The sequence below is a fragment of the Anabrus simplex genome, chromosome 1 (assembly GCF_040414725.1).
Source record: "Anabrus simplex isolate iqAnaSimp1 chromosome 1, ASM4041472v1, whole genome shotgun sequence".
Taxonomy (NCBI): Eukaryota; Metazoa; Arthropoda; class Insecta; order Orthoptera; family Tettigoniidae; genus Anabrus; species Anabrus simplex.
In genome coordinates this window covers 37008694-37034110 of record NC_090265.1, presented here as the reverse complement: position 1 = coordinate 37034110, position 25417 = coordinate 37008694, and positions in this window count along the sequence as shown.

Below are 25417 nucleotides of genomic sequence, written 5' to 3'. Positions count from 1 at the left end.
AGACTTCCACAGGATAGTTTTTGTTCCACTACACTATCAACTTGCACGAACACATTATAAACTGCTCTTGAAGGATGGGTGAAGAAAGTGCTCTCATTACTATATTCACTGCTATAGTCCCTAATAAATGTGATGGCTGCGGCAAGAATTTCTTCTGTAGGTTGTCCGTGAAGCACGCTGACACATTTATGACATTTTGTGATCTTGGACACGTTGCGTATTATACACTGACTGAGCAAATGTCATGGGATAGCGGAGCACTGATGCGCAGGTGTGTTGTCAGCGCACCACACGCCCCCTGTGCCAGCGGGAGTTGTATAGGAGACCTTGTGAGCAGTGGCTGTCCATGTGACAGGTGTAACATGGAACGTTGTCGTGAGCTGACACCGTTCGAACGGAGTATGGTTGTCGATGCCCGACGGATGGGAAGTACGATTTCGGAAGTGGTGCGGGAATTCGGCTTCACACGATCAACCGTGTCCAGGGTGTATCGTGAATGGTTGAATGCGGGTGTCACCGTCCACATCAGACGGACGACCGGCCGTCCAGCCACCCTCGATGACCGTGACCGGTGTCATCTAAGACGGAATGTCAGTACTGACAGACGGGTAACCGTGCAACAAATTACGGCTCACCGAGCTCGATAGCTGCAGTCGCTTAAGTGCGTCCAGTATCCAGTATTCGGGAGATAGTAGGTTCGAACCCCACTGTCGGCAGCCCTGAAGATGGTTTTCCGTGGTTTCCCATTTTCACACCAGGCAAATGCTGGAGCTGTACCTTAATTAAGGCCACGGCCGCTTCCTTCCCAGTCCTAGCCCTTTCCTGTCCCATCGTCGCCATAAAACATATCTGTGTCGGTGCGACGTAAAGCCAATAGCAAAAAAAAAATTACGGCTCAATTCAACACAGGCCGTGCTAGATATGTCTCCCAACGGACAATCCATAGGAACATGGGTTCTATGGGGTATGGGAGCCGGCGCCGCACACAGGTGCCACTGTTAACCCAACGTCATCGGTCACAATGACGCGCATTTGTCGCCAGTCACCAGGCATGGACACTGGAGCAATGGCGTAACGTGATATGGTCGGACGAATCACGATTTCAACTGCACCATGTCGATGGGAGGCACCATGTATGGCGCAGACCACATGAAGCGATGGATCTCGCCTGCCTCGAAGGTGTGGTCCAGGGTGCTGGTGTCTCTGTTATGGACTGGGGTGCATTTTCCTGGTATGGAATGGGCCCCCTAGTAGTTCTGGAAGAGACTTTGAATGGTACGCGGTGTCCCAGGTGGGACACGATTTAAGCCTTTCTCCCCGAACATTTTAGGCCTAGGTGACTCTCATTTTGAAATTTGTATCACCTGGGAATTTTATCCCAACTCTGTTTAATTTTATTACCTGTGCGACTTATGTCGCTAAGTTTAATTGCATCTTCTCCGCCCGCGGGGTTGTGCTCCATCGTCCATATACGAAGTATTCTGCTCTTATCCTTGTTATTTCCCGGTCCGGTGTTGGACCGGCTCTGAAGCGAGTCTGTCGTCCGCGGCTCGTCCGCTGTCCGGCTGAATTCGGCTTCGTGTAGCTTATTGGTGTGCGGCGAGTTGATTGTCGTCCATCATGGATGTTGGATGTGTTTTGCGTTGGCTCATTGCTAGAGCATTGAAATACCACTACATGCCTGGGTAATTCATAAGGTATGAGGGCTTTATGCCCTCAAAAGTTGTTTTTGATTCTTCTGGGAGTGGACGTCCACAACTTACGTATTAATTTCATTCATTTGGAATGTCGTGAGTACAAGATCCCGGCTGACGCCATGCGTTAGCTTATGTGCAAGACCCAAAAGTAAGTTATGTTTTCAAGTTTATTTTATGTTCTTTTCTCCTGTTCATGGATTGCCTCGCCTCAAAACTTGATTAAATTTTGTGGATATTATTCCGTCCTACGAATTACATTCTGATTGATCTCCTTCGGAATGAACTTGGAAATTTTGTAAAGTGAAAAGTTCTCGGCTTACTGACTGCACCTTTTCAAACTCCGTACCGCAGGAAGAACTCTAGCAAACCCTGTTTATCTCTCTGCATTTTTCTGCGAGAAATAACTTCATTGTAAATCTTAATTTTTTTGGATCATGTAAAAGATACGTTGTTTATAAGAAATGATATAAGTTGACTAACGCGTAGTCATCTGCTGTAATAATTGAGACCACGCGATTTTCTCAGGAAACCCGAATCTTTTTATTCTTTTAATTTCCAATCTCTAGTTCTCCTTTCCTGTATGATATATATGTATAAAATTATTATGTTTCGCTATTGTCTGTTTCTATGGCAACCATTGCCCTTGGTGATGAGTTGTTGGATGATGTTGATGATTATTGAAAAAAGAAAGTGGGATTGATAATTTGGCAGATGCCTGAAGTTTGTGGTGTTGCTCTTTCCCTTTCGTTTATTATTTTACTGGAGTGTTTTCGTTCTGTATTAATAATTTATTTAATTGTGCTGATTTGCCCGTGGTTCTTGTGTTTATGTGTTTAAACCCTATATCTTTGGGGTTTGATGATAAATTTGCGCTGGTTGTCCCCCAAATTGGAGGTAGCTGGTATCGTTGGTGAAACGTAGTGAATTTTGGGTCATGTTGGTGATCTGTTTAAACTAACTTTTGTGTTTCTTTTGAGTTTGAGCTAGTACTTGTTCGACTTTCTTTTACTTCTCCTGGTGACCCCTTGAGTTCTGGTTTCTTCAAGAGAATCCTTGGCCTCTGATTTTTAAGTCCGATAAAAATTGAAGAGCAAGAAATCCTGTAATATTTTGCAATTAATGTGCTGGAAAAACTGTTTATTTTAGGGGCTTTCTGCCAGGGGATAATTTTTCTCATTAATTATTTTATTCTTTAATGTTAATTTTAGTTTCTAACTTAGAGGGCGTCTCTCTCCTCAGAGGAAAATATTTTGACTTAATCCATTATTATATTTAATTAATTTCTACCTTTTAATTTTAACTCCTCGTAAACGGTGCACCGTAGGTTTTAAAGAAGAAGAAAAAGGTATACTTTCAAATAATTGTAAAGTTCATTCAAATGAATTATTAATTAAATTTTAATTGTTTGGAGAAAGAAATTTTGGTGTTTTCCTTTCAAAACTTTATTCATTTCATCTCGTGCCTATGCTTAATTTTGGATCCTACTATTCTCTGTGTTATGGGCCGTCGGATAACTTGCTGGTGATTATTTACTGTCAATTGTGAAGGTTAATTATTTTGGGTTTCTGGATATCTTTGTACTTTGTTTACTTGTACCAGTGATCGCCGGTACGGCTGGTATAGCGGGATGTTGAGCTGCTTCGAGACCATCTCCACCCATTTTTGGCCTTCCAGCGCCCAGACGGTTCTGCGGTGTTTCAAGATGACAACGCGCCGCCACATCGCTCCCACATCGCCCGGGAATGGTTCGAGGAACATGCAGCGGAGGTCCAAAATCTGCCATGGCCACCCAGGAGCACCGATATGAACCCCATCGAACATATCTGGGATGTCCTGGAACGCAGGTTCCTTGCCATGGATCCTGCACCCACGAACAGAGCAGCATTGGCGGCCGCTCTGCAAACGATTTGGTGTCAGCTGCGTCCAGAGGACTACCAGGGACTTGTCGGCTCACTTCCACGGCGTCTCACTGCAGTTCGCAGAGCCAAAGGAGTCCCCACACGCTATTAGGTGACTATCTCATTACATTTGCTAAGTCAGTGTACATCCTCCTAGATAATAAATCAAACACTCCTTTGAAATACTGCGGCTATCACTGATAATTAGACTTAAATTGTTCTCCCCGTTCGGTAAGAGGCCATCCATGTTCTCAGGAAAGTCTAGTGCTTGCCTTATTTTATTTTCTGCATTTTCTACTACAGCCTTATTTGTATCTTCTGTATTCTTAGCCAGTGTTCTCATTTCATTGACAAATGAAATCATATCAGTTCAAATTTGGGCTCACAATTACTACCCCATGACAGGGCAAGTTTGGTTGGGATATAAATACACTGCAACATGTGTAAATTCCGAAAATCTCCTGTTGAGTGGCAGTCATCAGAACTTAAATAAGCGTAGTATACCAAAGTGCCGTTCTTGATAAAATTTACCTATTAAATACATACCGGAATCCATTACTGCATAAATATTCGGACACCTGTATGGTGCTCTCAATTGTTACTCTTAGGGATTCAAGAGTTCTTTCTGAAGCAAAAGTATTGTTCTTCCCACTGAGGTTCTGAGGTTATCCCTCCATTTTATTAAGGTTTTATGCCTTATTTAATCTTTATAAAGAGCCCCTGTTGGTGTAGAAGTATTTAGTACTGCTAGAATATTTAATTCCCTAGTGAACGTTTCTGTCGGTTCACTGTCTTCAAATTCCTCTGCGTTTTTCTGTTTTCGCTTCTTTAAATGTTTCGTGAGATATTGTGGCAAATTGGGGAATATATGAGGGACAGCGCCAGTTTTCAGTTTCCGTCTATCTCTAGGAATTTCTACCTGTTCGCCTGGTACTACAAATGAATCTCATTTAACAATAAATTCATCATAAAAAATGTGAATCGCACATATAACACTAATCAGAAAGCTTTTTCTCTCTTTTCAGGGAATCGCCTTTTCCCATTTTGATGCCTCTCTCTTATTTCAAGGCCCTGGATTCGTTTTCCGGCCAGTTCAAGAATTTCAATTCTGCACTGAGAAGAAGAAACGGAGATCACTTGATACGAGATTTTCTCAAGCTCTTAGTTACAGGAAGAAATAGCACAGGCAGAAGATGGTGCTACTGAACTATTGTACATAGACGAAGACTGGTTGTCATGTCGGAAAATTGATGAAGCTAATTCCACATAGACATCAGCCCAAAAACTTATCCATGTTAACTACTAATGTAGGGATAATTTCTCCGTAGACTTGACTTATATCCTACATTAAAAGAGTTTACTAAAAACAGTTTTGTCAAAATCCGTCCGTCTGTTCGACTGGACCGATTTGCTACATGTTTATTTCATTCTCTCCGGAATTACCTGCTGGTGAATCATGAGATAGTGATAGGTCTCTAAGTTCAACCAACTTCGAGTAATTATAAAATCAGATCATTAAAATATCACTCCACTAATTGCAGGCGAAGGCTTACCCTAACCCGCAATACATTCTGTACTTAGCAGGTTGCTAAGCGACTGACACTTTCGTTAATATTATAATATGTGATTTTCATCCTTAGTAACGCCATTTAATGCAGCCATGTTTGATTACTACCTGTCAAGCCAGAGAGTATATATTTCGTCTGAGCACGGAATTTGATTATCTAAACTTTACCAGCTTCCAAGTACATTCAACAGATGACAGAGTGTTCCTAATTACTCACACGCTGCTAAGAGAAAAAAAGTCTAAGTACAAACAGACCCTATCATGACACACACCTTAGACATCATCTGGAAACGCCTATCGTAGTATAACCTAGCTACACTAGAAAGAGTGAATACCTTGTATCTTAAAAAATTCACTGACTGGTAAAAAACGCTCGTTTGAGACTAACCTATGAGCTCACAAGACAACCGTTCAATATAGAAGAACTGCGATAAAAATACCATTGCCTCCTACGACACAATGCCAAGCTTTACATCAAGAACTGCAGGATAAAAGACCGAATATACGGATAGGTTTTTACCAAACAGATGGCATGATGACGTCAGAAGGGATGAATTCTGACTACGAACTGCGGCATATCATAACGCGCTTCTTATTAAAGGTTCATAAAACCACTGAAAAGGGGAGGCAAAACAATAACACTACGACAGGCGTATCAAGACGAGTTGTCTGCCCTATTTACAAGGAATGCCGCGGAGCAGCGCGGGTCCTCTAGTCTATACATTAAAAGGGTTTACTAAAACAGCTCTGGAAATCCGTCCGTCTGTTCTGCTGGTCCTATTTGCTTCATATTTCTTCATTCTCTCAGGAATCACCTACCGGCAAATCATGAGACATTGATAGGTCTCTAAGTTCATCCAACTTTGAGTAATAAAATAAAATCATAAAGTAATCACTCCAATAATAGCAGGCGAAGGCTTATCCTAAACCGCAATGCATTCTGTACTTAGCAGGTTACTAAGAGACTAAAACTTTCATTAATATTCTGTTATATGTGTACCATAAATTTCACCCCCTCACCGTTCGTCTTTCTATTTCGCATTTTATGAGCTCCTGCAGATCGCTCTGAATTAATTTTTCCATTATTTGTGTGTGTTATCTTTTCTTAATAAATTGTATTTATTGTCCCTTTCCCCTCCTTATGGCTGCGGGGTAAAGGAAGTTTTTCCGCCTCGCAGCACCCCTGTCCATTTATGTTGGCTGGCCTGCTTTCTTCCTTCCATGAGCACGCCCCGGCTCTCTTGGCCCATCCCATCAGAGTCTGCGCGTGATACGTATATCACGTTGAGTGCCAGACCGAATTTCATAGGACTGCCGTCTAGTGCCGTGAGCTAATAACATCGTGTTACTCCCTGGTGCCAAAACGTTGAATCGCTGAAATGACGTTGTATTTATGATATATTAGGTCAACTTATTATGTATATTAGGTAAAATATTGCGACCCCATATGGGGTGGTATTGATCATTACGAATTGTACACGAACACGCGCCCCCATACGGGGTCGCACTTATACAGTAGTTACTGTCCCGACACTCGGTCGTACTTACCTTTTCCTTTCCAGGGACGCGTTATATGCTGTTGATTATGAGAGATGTGTTAGCTTGTTCATATTGGAGCCATAAAATGTACGATCCCCGATTTTAGGTCAGGAAATGTTTGTAAATGGCGATCTTCCGATTTTAGGTTAGGAAATATTCGTATAAAATGTTGTTATATAATGTAGTGAAAATCATGTAAATTTGGTTAATTAGGATGTAGCAGAATATTATTGTAAGAAGAATTAGTAGTTACGGAATAATGAATAAGTATATAATTTTATTTGTATAACATTTTAATTTGAGTAAGAGAACCTAGCAGCGATGATTGTGCAACATGTGAAACCAGTGACTGTATCGTTGAAGACGGTCATAATTGTTGCAACAGCTGGCTTGGAAACCTGGAACACAGCGGTGATGTGTATGCTGAAGTCTGTAATTTATCAATATGGATGAACGTGCTAGATCGCTATTTACTCTGTACTGGGTTCAAAATCACTGTAACTATATACTTCGTTTACATCATTGCCCGACTTGTTCGATATATCGTCCAGACTATCTGCACTAAGTATTTTACTGCTCGATTTACTAGTAACGACTTAAAAATGAAAAGGAAACTCACAGCACTGCACACTTACATAAACAATCCGTGCGCGAGATAGACAATGACTTTGCCACCCTACAACGCACTCATGATGTACCCATATGGAGTAGCGCCAAAACGGGAATTGAGGAATGGAAGGTGAACTACAAACGTACTTAAATAGACGACCAGCAGATGGCAGGAAGAGAACTTATACAGCTTCGAAACACATACTTACTGCGCACCCAAATGGGTTCGCACAGTTCTCGATTTAGAACGAACGTACGACCCCATATGGGGACGTGAAGTTCAAAAACTTGACTACTCTCACGTACCCATATGGGGTCGCTTGGCACTCAACGTGATATACTGGGGTGTCTGCCTCGCTGTGTGGTTCCTTACATCGCAAGTGTGCGAGTAACTTGACTTGACTTGACTTGTCCTCTAGCGCAGGTTGAACCTGATCGATCCCCGGACTGCTGCAGGCGTTGAAGGTAGGAATCTGGCTTGTCAAAATTCTTTAAAGACAAAGGGAGGGACTTTTCAGATAATAGCTAATAGTATTATCACATTGAGATGATATTTTGAGTTGCCTACGTTCAGGACTCTGTCACTCAGTCGTAAAATTCTATCATGTACCTCAGATTTAATTGAGTCATCTCTGTATTGTTCTAGTCATTTTTATAATGTTTGTTGGGTGGCTGGGCCCGCGTTTGGTACGTTTGTATTCAAGTTATTAGGCACAGTATGTGATTTCTCCCTTTAAAATATCTGAATATTTTAAGTGCTTGAGATGCACGAAGCACATGAAGAACCGAGAATTCTTAGAAGGTCGTGGTTGATCCTTGTTAACTTTTCTTGTCAGGAAGCCTTCAGCTTCCTTGGTTCGACCTTCAGTGCTATGTGTTTAGCTAAGTTTGTAATATTTATGTAACACGTTCTTAGTTAGCCCTTCTGGTGGGTTAAGCGAATGTTTGGAGGCTCTCCTCCTTAAAATGTTGGAAAACTTTTGTCGGTTATGGGGCTGGTCCCCCTTTGAGGGTTTATGTACCCAAAGAGAGTCAGTATCTCTGGCTATTGTAACAGAATGTATAACTATCATATTTGGCTTGTTCGAATTAATAAACTTTTGGCATAGCAATTAGCTCTGGTCCACGCTAGTGTAACTATTATGTTCGTCGCCCTACTGGTAAAATGCTCTGATCCTTTGGCCCGCACCTTCTTTGCTTACCACCGACAATTTACGGTGAAATATGATTTTCATCCTTGGTAATGTCATTGCATGCATCTATGTTTGAGAGTATACACTTCCTATGATCACGGAAGAATACTATTCCCTGCTAGATAATCTCTGATTCTCTAACCATTCCAAGCTTCCAAGTATATTCAACAAATGGCAGAGAGTTCCCTATAACTTACATGCTGCTAAGAGAAAAAAGTCTACGTACAAACAGACCCCGTCATGACATACGCCTTAGACATTATCTGGGAAAACCTACCGAAAGATAACATAATTACACCAGAAAAAAAAGGGAAGGTCATGTATATTAAAGAAGTTCTCTGCCTGGAAAAAAACACTCCGTCGAGACTAACCTACGAGATCACAAGACAACCATTCTATGTAGAAGAACTGCGATTTAAAATACCATTTTCTTCTACTACACAGTACCAAACCTTACATCAAGAACTGCAGGATGAGCAAGAGAATATGTGGATAAATGTTTACGAAACAGACGGCATGATTACGTCAGAATGGATGAATTCTGACTACGAACTGGGCCATACCATAAAGCAATTTTATTCAATATTCATGAAACCATTGCTAAACAATATGACTAGGAAACGCATATAAAGGCGAGTTATGTGACCCATTTACAACGAATGCTGCAGAGTAGCACGGGTCCTCTAGTATTACAATATCATTTAACAGATTTTCCTTTCTTTCTTCTTTCTCAAACCGTCTACCCTCCAGGGTTGGTTTATCCCTCGGACTGAATGAGGGATCCACCTCTATCGTCTCAAGGACAGTGCCTTTGGGTCGGGGGATACAACTTGGGACGAGGACCAGTACCTCGCCCAGGCGGCCTCACCTGCTATACTGATCAGGGGCCTTGGTGGGGGAATGGGAAGATAGGAAGGGATAGACAAGAAAGAGGGAAGGAAGCGGTCGTTGCCTTAAGTTAGGTACCATCGCGGCATTTTCCTGTAGGAGAAGTGGGGAAACCACGAAAACCACTTCGAAGATACTTGAGGTGGGAATCGAACCTCACTCTACTCAGCTGATCTCCCGAGGCTGAGTGGGTTCCGTTCCAGACCACATACCACTTTTCAAATTTCGTACCAGCGCCTAAAATCAAACAAGGTCCTCCTGGGGTGGCAGCTAATCACACTAGTCACTACACCACAGAGAGGGACCCCTTTTTTCTTTTTATATGACAAAAATTCACGTGGTGCAATTATTTCAAGTAGGTGAAATTATTGTTGTCAGAGATACTTACAAAGAGAACTCCAAGAAATAACAGTATGGCCGCTACCAGGTATATTATTGCAAACACCAGGTTTGCTGTGGCCAACTCGTCATCTCCTACAAACAACAAAAAGCTAGGTTCACATAAGATAAAATAACATTATTACAATTGATATGATAGTAGGTGATTTGCCAACATTTCTTTACTGGGAAAACGCGAAAGTATATTACACTCATGTTCATAAAAGCAGAACACCGGGACTAGATATAGGAAGTTCATATTCATAGGACACGTTCATTAGTATGTTTCGCAGAAACGATCAGCATTTCACTCACCTAGGTTCAGCATGTGTCCTGTTGCCTAGTAGGCACTGGGTCCTCCATGCGCACTGATAACTTGTTCCATGCGTGACGACATCGACGCCTATAAGGCGCGAATGGCGTCCTGGGGTATAGCCATCCATGCTGCATTCACCTGCTTCCACAGTAGTTCAACTTTGGTTGTTGGCATTGGACCACAGCGCCGCACCTGTCGTTTCACCATATCCCACACATTTTCATTTGGTGACAAGTCCGGTGATCGGATGGGCCAGGGCAACAGTCTGACATCCTGTGACAACAGGGAGGCATGTGGTCCTGCTGAAATATGGCGTTTGGGGTGTCGTACAGAAAGGGTATTGCTACGGGTCGCAGGATGTCATTCACTTGGGTCAAATTGGTCACAGTGCCCTGGACACACACCAACTGTTATTTGTGGTTGTAGCCAATAGCACCCCACACCATAAGGCCTTGAGTTGGCACTGTATGTCTTGTGCGAATGCAGTCAATGGGATGCCTCTCCCCCTATCTGCGGCGAACCGAAATGCGGCCTTCCTTTTTAAACAAACAGAACCTGGAGTCGTCCGAAAACACTATCTGCTGCCATTCCTGTCCCCAGTGACGTCATTCCATACACCATTGCAGTCTAACATGTTAATGCACATTAATCAAAGGTATGCGGAGAAGTGGACGACGTGCCGGTAACCCAGACTGCAATAAACGGCAACGGACTGTCACTCCTGATAGTGTACGATGTGTTCCACTGTTCCATTGTTGCGCCAGAGCCGAGGAGGACGCAGATATGGCTTGCAATGCCATTCGTATGAGGTGTCGATCTTCTCGGGGGTGGTCTGGGTGGTGTGACCAGACCCATCTCGTCCTGTTCTACGGCCTTTTGTGAACCATTCTGTACACACCCGTTGCATTGCTGACAACTTCGTCCCACACGAGCAGCAATTTCCCGTTCTCTCGTGCCCATAATGCGTCCTCTTTCACACTTATTCATTTGACGGAACGGTTCTCGCATACGTCTGCAAGGCATCCTGCTTGTCTGCTCAAGTCAGACTGATCCATTAGTTTCGGTTTATAGCGACAACGAGAACCGCTGGCACATTTTACCAGTTGCTGGTGGTGCGCCGAGATATCAATGTGGACCTTGAACCTGAAGGACGACATGATTCAATTGCTAATCATTTCTTTAGAACATACTAATGCATACGTTCTGTGAATATGAACTTCCTACTTGTAGTCTTTTAAGGTGTTCTGGTTTTTCTGAATATGAGTGTATTTTGCCTTTATCTCGTTAATAGCAAGAAACCCGTGCTTCGCTACGGCTATAAAGTGAAAGTTATTATTCTAAGTTTTACGTTTTGGAGAGTCCACTGTCAGCTGAGCCTGTAAAATACGTCCTCAGTCTGTCCGTCAAATGGTTTTGAGGGAATGATTATTTATTTTATAATCTACCAGTCACTTGAACCCCGTCAGGAAGAATTTGAATGTTTTAAACCATACCTGATTTAACATGTAGGACGTAAAAGCGATCAACAGGTGAAGTTTCGATTTTGTACGTCTAACAGTAATGGAGGAATGAATACTTTTCTAAGGGGTGAATGTTTTGAAATGTTTATTTACATCCAGGATATAAAAGAAAATATTTCGTTAAAAAAGTTATGTTCGTGACCGAAACTGTTTCGGAAGAATGGATATTGTGTTTCTGAGAGTCAACTACCATCTAAACCTCTTAGGGAAGAAATGTTTTGAAGTATACGGTATTTTACACCTAGGATATAAAAGAATACACTTGTCGTAAAATTACAACTTTGTACGCCAAACGGTTTTGGAGGGATGAATAATTTAGTTTACGGAGCGAACCTCATTTGACACTTTACCAGTGGAACGTTCAAAAATATTTCCTATTTCACACCTAGGGTTTAAAATATATATCGGGGCCGATAACCTTCGATGATAGGCCCCTTTAAGGGGAGCCGGAGGTGGTCATCCATTTTTACTGCTAAAATTTAACTTGAGCATTCCTCTTCAAGGCAAACTTTGATTTATCATTCTACTCGCCCTAGAAGTGGAGTTATTGATGTTTCTATACGTGCTTGCAGAGGAAGTGGGCAGCCGGAACAGTAATGCGTATCCTCGCCGCTAGATGGGGCTTCACTCATTACATTCCTAACCCGGTCGAATGACTGGAAACAGACTGAGCAATTATTATTATTATTATTATTATTATTATTATTATTATTATTATTATTATTATTATTATTATTATTATTATTATTTTCTAGCCTGGTGCAGCCCTTGTTAGGCAGATCCTTCAACAAGGGTGGGTGGCATCTACCGTGTATGGGAACTGCGTGTTTTTGTAGTAGAGGATATTGTTGTGTGTGAGTTGCAGGAATGTTGGAGACAGTACAAATATCCAGTCCCCGAGCCAGGGAAAATTACCATTTTGTGGTTAAAATCTCTGACCCAGCCTGGAATCGACCCCGCACCCTCTGAACCGAAGGCGACTACGCTGACCAATCAGAAAGAAGAGAAAGGGGCATGAAGTAAGATCGAACGAGAGGACAGAAAGGAAGAATAATCCTCTTGGAGGATGATGAAGAAGAAGAAGACCCTGAAATCCATCCTGTAGTGCAGGAATGTATTGATAAACTTTGAGGCCATTTCCTGTAAATTAGATTTTTTTTTAATTTAAGGAACATTTTCTCAACAACCACTCAAGATAACCAGATGCAACTTTTATATAGTGCTCTTTGTGATAGAAAGTACATTTCACACAACCATTTGACAATATGTTCAGTAGTGTATAAGTAACTTAATTTAATATAGCAAATATTTTTCAAAAAAATTAGGGTTGGTAACAAAAAATTATTTAAGGGAAACTATAAAATATAGTAAAAAATCCCCCCCGTCCGGACTTCAGGGTTGGTAACAAAAAATTATTTAAGGGAAACTATAAAATATAGTTAAAAATCCCCCCGTCCGGACTTCAGGGTTGGTAACAAAAATTATTTAAGGTAAACTATAAAATATAGTAAAAATCCCCCCCCCCCCCGCTGTCCGGACTTCAAGACTGAACCACTGTATTTCTTGACGAATTTTCAAATTAATAGAAGTAATAGTTTTCCCATAAATGTTCCTTAAATTTCATCATTTTAACATGGGCAGCATAGGCACCTCCGGCTCCCCTTAAACAACAAGCATCATCATCATCAACATATATACCGCTATTCGGAATTTTGTCTTCGTACATTAAACCGTTTCTGAAGAAGGAATTAATGTATATTTTTTTCGGATCTTAACCCCCATTTAACTGCTTGAGGGGTTTAAAATTGTTTCAAACCTACTGTTATTTATCACCTACGATATAGTTTGACATTTTAACTTCATAATTCAAACAGTTTCATATAAACGTATACTTTTGTCATCATTCATCATCCCCCAGTCAAAACCCCCTTAGGGGTGTACTGTTTTAAGTCCACTTCTTATTTATATCCTCATAAAAGGAATTCAACTCGTTTTACACCCGCTTAAGTTGATTTCCTCCCTCCCAACAAAAATGCGCGTTTCTTTATTTTGAAAGGAGATTCCAAATACCAATTTTCACGTCCGTAACATCCTTCGTTCTTGCGATATAAGTATCCTCATACAAAGTATTAAGCTCATTTTTGAATTAATTCACCCGCCCTTAATTGGATTTTCTGAAAACAAAATAATACGTGGTTCTTTATTTTTAACAAAGATTCCAAATACAAATATTCATTTATGTAACGTTTTCAGTTTCTGAGATATAAGTACCCTCAAAAAAAGAATTGAACCCCTTTTCAGACCTTTTTATCCTCCTTTAAGTGGATTTTACGAAAACAAAAAATATGTATTTCTTTATTTTTAAAGAAGATTCCAAATACCAATTTTCACGTCTGTAATATCTTCAGATTTTGAGATACCAGTATACTAATTAAAATAATTCAACCCCTCTTTCAGTCCATTTTACCCCCTCCCCTCCAATTGATATTTCCAAAAACAAAAACGCATGTGTTACTTTAAAGAGATTTAAAATACCAATTTTCATGTATGTGACATGTTTCCTTTTTGATATATACTCATTTTAAAAATTCATCCCTTTGTCAGTCCTCTTCACCCTCCCCCTCCCCTCTTAAGTACAGTAGGTTATCCAAAAACAAACACAAGTACGTGTTTCTTTATTTTTAAAGGAGATTCCAAATACAACTTTTCATGACTGTAACATCTTCAGTTTTTGAGATATGAGTATCCTCGAAAAGGTATTCAACCTCCTTCTCACCTTTTTCCTCCCCTTAAGAAGATTTTTTCCGAAGACAAAAAAATACGTGTTTCCTTATTTTTAATGGAGATTCCAAATACCAAATTTTCACGTCTGCAACATCTTCAGTATTTGATATATAAGTACCCCCATTAAAATAATTCAGTTAAGGTCACTTATTTTCACCCACCCCACCCCCTTAAGTGGATTTTCGGAAAACCACAAAATACGTGTTTATTTTTAAAAGAGATTCATCATCATCATCACTGGCGCGACAGCCCTTTGTGGGCCTTCTGAACAATTTTTCCCAATTCTTTCCTGTTAAGTGCAGAGCTCCTGCAATTCTTGATTCCAATTATCTTTACATACTCTCACATCCCTTCTTCCCACCTTAACTTTGGTTTGCCAACTTTCCTGATTCCCTCTGGCACTGCATTAAATATCTTCTTTGTCATATGTCATTAGCACGCAGCACATGTCCTGCCCATTCCAACCTTCTTATCTTTCTGCAGTTAACAATGTTTGGTCCGTTATATAAATTATACAATTCATGATTACATCTTCTCCAGACACCATTTTCTTCCACTGGCCCAAAACTTTGCCTCAAAATCCTTCTTTCAAGTATACCGAGCTGTCTTTCGTCAGATTTTGAGAGTGCCCAGGTCTTAGCACCATATGTTAATACATGCTTTACTAAAATTTTATACATCAGGACTTTAGTTTTCCTGAACAGCAGCTCGTACTTCAGATGTTTTCTGAGGCATTGATAGCACTTGTTAGCAGACAGTATACGTTTTTGGATTTCAGAACTAACATTGTTCTTGGAATTAACTTCTGATCCAAGGTAGATAAAGCTACGCACAACATCAAACTTATACGAGCCAATTTCTACTAATGTAGATCCACTAGGGTAGTCTTTCTTGGTTACGGGCATGTACTTAGTTTTGTCTTCATTAATCTGTAAATTCGCCTTTCTTGCTGATTTTTCGACGCTTGTAAAAGCTACTTGCAATGCTCTTGGTGTTCTTGCGATAGAATCACTATCATCTGCATATGATTGAACTGATTTATATAAGATTGTTCCCCTTGTGTTGTTACTCGCATCTCGAACAACTTTCTCCAAAGTTATATTGAACAAAAGGCTTGATAATCAATCTCCTTGCCTAACTCCGTTCTGGGACGTTACAGCACTTGATAACATATTCTGGATCTTAATTTGATTCCGAGTAATTTCCATAGTAGCTTTCACAAGGGCGATCAATTTCTTAGGGATCTAAATCTCCTCCATTGCTACGTAGAGATTACTTCTATCAATGCTCCCATAGGCTGATCTGAAGTCAATGAGGATATGTTGTGTATCAATTCCAAATTCTTTACATTTTTCAAGTATCTGGCGGATTGTGACGGTCTGATCAATATTAGATCTTCCTTGGCCTAATCCGCATTGATAGTCACCCACCGCATTTTCCACGTAAGGCACCAATCTGCTGAAGAGAATATTGGAAAATATTTTATAAGCAATGGATAATAAGCAGATACCTCTATAGTTAGAACACATCATGATATTACCTTTCTTATTTATCGGGCAGATGATGCCTATATTCCATTTATCAGGGATTGTTTCAGCTACCCATATCTTGGCAACTAGTTTGTGAAAGTGTTTAATAAATTCTTTTCTAACATTTTTCACAAGCTCTGATAGTATTAAATCCATTCCCGGGGCTTTCAGACCCCAACATGGCAAGGTCGATCCTGGCTCAGTACTGTGGTATTTGAAGATGAGAAAATACGTCAGCCTCATGTCGATAGATTTACTGGCATGTAAAAGAACTCCTGCGGGACTAAATTCCGGCACCAAGGCGTCTCCGAAAATCGCAAAAGTAGTAGTTACTGGGACGTAAAGCAAATAACATTATTATTAAGAAGTCATTATTTTCCGTAAGGTAAAGGACACGGTTTTCTGACATGGAAGGGACTGTTTATCTCTGAAGGCTTTCTTTGTTTTTGCTATTCGTGTTTTTATTTCAGAGTGACACTGAAGGTTTTCTGTTATGAACTGGCCAAGGTATTTGAACTGTGCTGCTCACCACTGATCATCACGTGCAATGGACGTGGATTCCTACTAAACATCTTGACTTTTATTTTATTAATGTAGATTTTCATACAAAATTCCTTGGCTTTTTCATTCAGCTTTAGCAACATTTTGGATAAAGTTGTTGGACTACCCGCAATTATAGCTTGATCGTCGACAAATTTGATGGTCTGCGTTAGTCTCCCTCCTACTTTTAAACCAAGCTTTACGTCCCACTAACTGTTTTTTTTACGGTTTTCGGAGGTGCCGGAATTTAGTCCCACAGTGGTTCTTTTATGTGCCAGTAAATCTACCAACACGAGGCTGACGTATTTCAACACCTTCAGATACCACCGGGCTGAGCCAGGATCGAACCAGCCAAGTTGGGGTCAGAAGGCCAGCGCCTCGAACGTCTGAGTCACTCAGTCCGGCCCGAATTTTTCATATTTTCTCAGAAACTACTCAAAATAGAGCCTTAAAATGTTTACCTCTCATTAAGAGCATTATTGTTTTTACATGGATTTACAATATTAGACATACCACACACAGTTTGAACATAACATTTTCAAATAAATTTTAAAAAATGTACTAACTTATTTCGTTCTTCTTCCGGATTGAACCGTATTGTTGTTTTCTGTGCATCAATCAATCATCAATGATCTGCACTTAGGGCGGTTGCCCAGATGGGAGATTCTCTGTCAGTTTTTCGCCTCATATTTACATTTATTTATAACAATTATAAATAGTGTTTACAAGTATTGTGTCTGACTCGTTGGCTGAATGGTCAGCGTACTTGCCTTCGGTTCAGAGGGTTCCGGTTTCGATTCCAGGCCGGGTCGGGGGTTTTAATCGCTTCTGATTAATTCTTCTGGCTCGGGGACTGGATGTATGTGTCCGTTCCAACATTCTCCTCATCATATTCAGACATCGCACTACACTGCCAACCACCACAGAAACACGCAATAGTGATTACATCCCTCCATATAGGGTTGGCGTCAGGAAGGGCATCCGGACGTAAAACAGGGCCAAATCCACATGTGCGACGAAGTTTGCACACGCGACCCCACAGGTGCGGGAAGAAGCGGTAGCAAAAGAAGGAAGACTGTTTACAATTATTGTTTACCTAACTTTCTTTTAAATATTTTCAACGAACATGGAAATTATTGAACATTTCCCTTGATAATTTATCCCAATCCCTTAGTCCTAGTCCTATAAAAGAATTTTAACCCCAAACTGTCCTCTTGAATTCTAACTTTATCTTCATATTATCATCTTTCCTAGTTTAAAAGCTCCACTCAAGCTTATTCTTGTACGTATATCATTCCATGCCATCTCTCCACTGGCAGCTCGAAGCATACCGCATAGTTGAACAGCTCATCTCCTTACTCCCAAGTCTTCCCAGTCCAAAGTTTGCAACATTTTAGTAACACTACTCCTTTGTCGGAACCCACCCAAAACAAATCGTGCTGCTTTGCTTGAATGTTTGCCAATTCTTGTATCAAGTGGGTCAAATACACTGGAACCAGACTCCAGTTTGTGTCTTACCACAGACTTATACGCCCTCTCCTTTACACCCTTACTAGAGCACTTAAATACTCTCATAACCTTTCTTTACTTCGTTAACATGATTACCCCAATTAAGGCCATTCCTGATATTAACACCTACCTACTTACATTGTTCCCCACGAGGTACTATCACCCCATCAACACAATAATTAAAACTGAGGGAACTTCTTCTCTTGGTTAAACAACTTGACTTTTCATCCTATTTACATCCATACCATCGTCTGCTGTCCATCTTATTACATTGTTTAAATCCCCCTGCAGTCGCTCACAATTCTGCAACTCATTTACTACTCTATACAGAATAACATCATCCGCATTCCAGACCTTTACTCATATTATTTATGTATAAGAAAACATAACGGTCCTATAACAGTGCCCTGTGGAATCCCCTCTTAACCATTACATGATCAGATAACGCTTCACCTACTCTAATTCTCTTTCTAGTTTTCTAGAAATGTAGCCGCCCATCCAACGACGCTTTGCGTACAGTTTGCCGACGTTTCCAATTCATTGCATTATTCTTTGTTAAAGCGACTGAAATACCCCAACTCAACCCGAGGTAATCAAATATTATGTTCATTTTGGATCATTGTCGGCCGGAAAATGGTGGGTTTCATTTGACCCTTCTTGCCTTTTACGGCGTTGTTTAGCTTATTGGACCTTCTTTCGCTCTTTTCAGATCATAAGGGCTTGTTTCTTACTTCACCTTCTTTCCACTGCTCGTTCTCAATGCGAGTCATCATGAGTTCATCACCTCTTACACGTCTTTTCTGTAGTAAATACGAGGGGCGTTCAATATACAATGCAACACATTTTATTTCTCGGCTAATTTCCGCTTAAAAAATTGAATTTTGTTTGGGACATATTCGTCTCGTAGAGTTTCATTAATTTCCGATAGGTGTCAGCGCTAGCCTTCAATATGGCGTCTGCAACGGTGGTGCGTACCAAACAGAGCGCAGTTATTGAGTTTCTTTTGGCGGAAAACCAGGGCATCATAGATATACATGGGCGCTTGCTGAAGCACGGCGAGCCTTCTCCACAACAATGCAAGGCCTCGCACAAGTCTGCGCACCCGACAGGAGCTCACAAAACTTCAGTGGACTGTTCTTCCTCATCCACCCTACAGCCCGGATCTCGCGCCTTCAGACTTCCATGGGGAAGTTATAGATGCATCACGACGTTGGCTCCGACATCCACCAGTCGAGTGGTACCCTGCAGGCATCCAGGCCCTCACATGGAGATTATACTGAAAATAGGGTATTGTAGTAAAAGGATTGGGGAGTAAAACCAACCTGCTTTCAGAAAAACATGTGTTGCATTATGTATTGAACCCCCTTAGTAAATATAATTGAACTACCTCTGAAAAGAGAAAAAAACATTCTTGGGTGCCTGAAGCAAGTACGACTAGAGAACAGATGCCTGCAAAAATCAGAAGTCAGATAAGGCTGTGTCTTGTCCTGAAAATAAACTCGAGCAGAGGGCGGAGGTGGGCATATTCCCTTCAGACTTTCCATTTGACTTCAATTTGTCGAAGAAAGCCAGACCATTCGCATGCATAAAGTGAAGCCTATTAAAAATCCTTTATTGCGCAAGTATGTGTCTGAATTTGGAGTGGAGGTGTATTCTTTTCTGCAAATATTGCGAGGTAAAAGTTATTGCAGAAAAGCGCTTCCTTGTCGAACAGCATGCTGGGCAGTGAAAACACGTGAGAGCAGCTTCCCGGGCCACAGAAGAAAATAAACATCGCTGCTTCTCTTGGTAGAAAGTGGTAGTGAATATTGGAATTCGTCTCCGTTTTACAAAGATCTTTGCCATGCGTTCGTTAGGGCAAACATCCCTTTAGGAAAGATAAGCAATAAATCTTCCACAAAGTGTTTGAAGCAGTATTCCTGATGAGTCTACACTCCGAAAGGAGTATGTGCATCGCTGTTATGGAGACATGATTGAAAAATTTCGTGATTACGTTACGGCTATTGACGAATAAAGTGTAAACGTTGTTGGCACGTTAGAGGATGACGAAATTGGAAAAACAATTCTCCTTGCAGTGGACATCCTGGAGAAAGTGGATTACCAAATCAACAAACTACTGGCCAGCTGTTTGTCTAAACACTGAAGCTCAATTTGTAGGATTTCAGCAAGATTTACCAGATATCTTGGATTCAGGACATCAAATGGACTGTATCGCGATTGACATATCTAAGGCATTTTATAGGGTAGATCATGGCAGACTACCGAAAAAATTAGTGGAATTGGACTAGACAAAAGGGGGACTGAATGGGTAGCTCTATTTTTTTCTAGAAAATATAATTCAGATGATTAGAGTAGGCGAAGTTTTATCTGACCCTGTAATAATTAAGAGGGGAATTTCTGGAGACAGTATTTTTGAACCTTTATGTTTTTATTTGTATAAATGGTATGAGTAAAGAAGTGGAATCAGAGATAAGGCTTTTTGCGGATGATGTTATTCTGTATAGAGCAATAAATAAGTTACAAGATTGTGAGCAACTGAAAAATGATTTCGATAATGTTGTGAGATGGACAGGAGGCAGTAGTATGATGAAAAACTGGGTTAAAAGTCAGGTGGTGAGTTTCACAAATAGGAAAAGTCCTCTCATTTTTAATTACTGCGTCGATAGAGTGAAAGTTCATTTTGGTTAATTTAAGGAATGACCTTCATTGGGGTTATCACATAAATGAGATTGTAAAAAAAGTGTACAGACCTCTGCACATGGTTATGAGGGTATTTAGGGCTTGTGGTAAGGATGCAAAGGAGAGGGCGTGTAAGTCACCAGTAAGACTCCAACTAGAGTATGGTTCCAGTGTGTGGGACCCTCACCAGGATTACTTGATTCGATAAAAGGAAAGAATCCAAAGAAAAGAAGCTCGATTTGTTCTGGGTGATTTCTGACAAAAGAGCAGCATTACGAAAATGTTGCTAAGTTTGAGCTTGGAAGACTTGGGAGGAAGAGACGAGCTACTCGACTAAGTGGTATGTTCCAAGCTGTCAGTGGAGGGATGGCGTGGGAGAACATCAGTAGACGAATCAGTTTGGGTGGTGTCTTTAAAAGTAGGAAAGATCACAATATGAAGAAAAAGTTGGAATTCAAGAGGACAAATTGGGGCAAATATTCATTTATAGGAAGGGGAGTTAGGGATTGGAATAACTTACCAAGGGTGATGTTCAATAAATTTCCAATTTCCTTCCAATCATTTAAGAGAAGGCTAGCGAAACAACAGATAGGAAATCTGGCTCTTGGTTGACTGCCCTAAATGCAGATCAGTAGTGATTGATTGAAAGACTCTTTCCAGTGTTTTCACAGGGAAGAAGAATGACAATGTCCTGTTTTATCTCGCTCAGTCAGAACCATACATGGTTAAGGCACGAAAGGAAATAAGAACATTTCCTTCCAAGTTGTTTCATGTAACCTGCATCACGCATAATTTGCATCGAATGAGTGAAAAGTATTTCGAGATGTTGACAAACTAGTACCCAATGTTAAGAAAGTTGTCTTAAGATTCCCCATCTAGAGTCGACCATTTTCGCGACAATACCTCTGAAATACCTCTCCTCCTTGGTTAAGGGCTTGCATGTATTACTGCAATAATTTTGATGTGATTAAATAAGTGATTAACAGCTTGGATTCTGCTTCGATAGACATGTCGCGAGATCTAATGACCAAATAACACATGAAGGACGATTTGGCATGTATTAACAGTAATTTTTCTCATTTCGCGATATCCTTGATCTATCTTGAAAAATGCAATTGTAAACCATTCATTAAATATTCTAAAAGATAATGTACAGCAACAATTGGGACGGTGTGAGGGTGACATTGGAAAATCCCCATACCTTTTCGCCATCTCCCCTGTAGACAAGCGTGTGACCTTCATTCAGCTGAATGTTTGTCGCTGGAAATAACGGACGTGAAGTAGATTTAAGATAAGTGCAGAAAACTGTATCTAAGCGACTAAAGTGGCAATAATGGACTTCTGCGTTCAGATCATTTGTCTCACTTGTTCATAATATCACCAGTTCACATTCATTGACAAGTTTACGTAACTTGCACCTTATTTATGTAAACATAGCACCAACACAGACATTCCCTATTTACAGGTAGATTTTATAAAACATAAACTACAGAATTAGTGAAAAAAACAAGAAAATTGTAATGAAAATATGAACAATATAAGACAAAAAGGAATATCAAACATGAGAATATAATAAATGCAGTACCCGGTGCGCTTGTTATTTGAACCATCATATTTTGAATAAATATTAATACAGGGATATTATTTTATCTGTTCGGGGGATTCTCACTCTCCCAGTTGCCTGCACTGTGAGCCTAACTCCCGCCAAGCACTTTACCGTAATGCGGTTCTCTGCGCCACGAGCTCCCGTCCGATGCAGTCTGCTGGGTTCTTTATCAGTGTAGGGTCCAGTTTAGTCAAATGTTCACGTATTTAGTGCTCAGTGTGTTGTTCCATTTTAATTACGTGAGCGTGTGTATATACATAATACCTTCATAAAGTACTGGAAATATTTGTGCGAAAACACGCGCTGGCCGCATTACGGCAAAGTGCTTGGCGGGAGACAGGGCTCGCAGCGCAGGCGACCGGGCTAGTGAGAATCCCCCGAATAGATAAAATAATGTCCCTGTATTATTACAAAGAAATACAATTTTTCTAACATAATATTTCATAAAAACCTGTTATACCCGTTTCTTACTTGCACTAACTACTAAATGATACAATAATTTATTTTCTATCATAAGATGTTATCTGTTTGAAACTACAGATTCCCCAAGATGAATGAAGTCCCGAAGAGTCATTGTAAAATAAATTCTCTGATTATATGCGGCAAATTTGTGGTTAAAAGTGATTTTATAGAATCTGAGGATATTCTTGTCTGACAAAACATGTCATTCATTGTTTATTGTGTTTTGTACAGGTACCTATATCACAGTGTTCTGAATATTAAATCTGAACATCTTTAAAGTTATATACTCATCATTACGAAAGATAGATGTGATTATGTGGCTATTCCGGGCCAAAAAGGAACAAAACATATATATCCGGAGAGCAGACGTATGTTTGGGTAGAACATGAGGAGAAACTGCTGCTCTACTCCGGCTCAATAGCTCAATGGTTAGTGTGCTGGCCTTTGGTCCAGAGGGTCCAGGTTCTATTCCTGACCAGGTCAAAAATTTAACTTTAATTTGTCTTAAGAGGCCAATTCGTCTCACTCAGGTCTGTGTGTGTGTGTGTGTCTTCATCATCTCTCACAGACATACAGGTTGCCTATAGGCTATCTACGAGGGCTACTTTTTTAACCTCCGATCGGTCGCGAAATTAAAACCATGGTGCGAATCCGACGAAGAGTTGTGCAGATGTGTTGTGCAGTATCTCTAGTATGCCTGACCGCATCACGACACACTTGTTAGTTCTGATCGGGTGGTGAGCACGTAAACATGCCTAGGACAATAGAGTCTGCCGCCAAGTGTGAAATGCGTGCTGTCATTCGATTCCTTCATGCTGAGGAGTGCAATGCGTGTCTTGGGTACAATGCAGTAATGAGTAATGTGTACGGTAAAACTGTCATGAGTGACGGCAATGGTGGAGGAACTTTGAAGCAGAATGTACAAACGTCCATGATGCAGGCGGTCAGCGAAGGAACCGAGTGTCAGACGATGATCTTGTTCAGCGAGTGGATCAGGCGATTGGAAAAAATTGCATTGCACCCCTCAGCATAAAGAAATCGAATGAGACTCTATTGGCCTAGGCATTTTTACGTGCTCAGAACTAACAAGTGCGACGTGACGCGGTCGACAGGCATACTAGAGACACTGCGAAACATATCTGCAAAACGCTTCGTCGGATACACACCGTGGTTTTAATTTCGCGACCGCTCGAAGGTTGGAAAAAAATAGCCCTCGTATTAGAAAAAACACCTACACCAGGCCTCTCTGGAGGCTATACTCCATTATCATTATTATTATTATTATTATTATTATTATTATTATTATTATTATTATTATTATTCATTTCCCCGTTAGGGTGTTCGAGGGACCACGTGACAATGTCAACGCTTCGTCCTTTCTTGTTCTTTCTTCTTCCTCTTCCATTACTCCTTCATCTGCTCACTATGTTTCCTTTGCCTCTCCTCGAACCATTTTGAGCCTGTTTCCTTTCCCTCGCGAATCCTTCCATGTTTAACTCTTTCTAAAAATCTCTCTATGTTTCTTCTTCCCTTATGTTATTTCTTTCCAAATGTTTTTTTGACTTCATGGATCCAGGTTGCTGTTGACTTCTTATTCCAAAGATATTTGAAGACCAGTTTGGTTGACCTGTTGACATCCATTCTGCATAAATGTTCCAAAAATATCAATCACCTCTTTCGGTATATTTCATCATTACGTCTTGATTTCCAGAGTTCTGTAGTTCTTAGCCGACCTAGTATTTTCCGTATATTTTTTTCTTTTCAGAACTTCTAATTTATTCAACTTGTAATTCAGTACTAGACATTCACTCACGTATAGGCATTCCGGTTTGACTACTGTGTTGTATTTTGATGTTTTTAGATTAACACGTTTTGTTGTAGATATTCTGGTTATACCGTATGTTCTTTCCATTGTGTGTATCCTTTCTTCTACAACGGATTTTTTCAAACCATTTCCTTGAATGTTTCTCCCAAATATTTGAATTTCTTTACCTCTCTTATTATTATTATCATAGCGCTGGCCTCTAGTGTCATATTCATTCATCAGACCACCGACATTTTTCCAGTGCCTTCACCTTCACTGGAATACTTTCAGGACTCAACGTTGCTGTTTTAACGTTCTGTAAATTTGTGTAGACTGCATTTGAAATGCTACATCAAAGAACTACCAGTCCACAAAGGAACAATTTGGGTGCTTGTGCCCAGTTGTATGTCAGATTATTTAAATTAAATTAATGCAAAATTTTAAAAATCAAGAGGTATAAATAATTAATTGAATCACTCACTGTGATCCGTGTACACCCCGTAGTACTGAAGAAAGCCGTTGATGGAAAGAAACTGGAAAATGAAAAGAAAAACATACAACATAACCATGAGATAAAAATGCAGGATTAATAAACTAGAGATAGATATTCCGATGTTCTGTGCCATCAGCGTGACGAATATGATAAGGGCCTATCTGCAGGAAATAAAATTGGGCCCCCTCTAGGAAATTGTATAAAACCTATTAATAACTACAAGCAGATGCAACAACAAAACTGTCGTTCCAAGTGTCGGTTGCCAGACTATTCCAGGGAACATCTATGAATTTTAGGACCTTTAGATCTACTGTACTTGCCAAAATTATTTCCTAAACTATGGAGCAACCTCAGTGAATTATGTATGATTGCGTGAGTAAATGGCTACAGTTGTTCAAAGATTTCA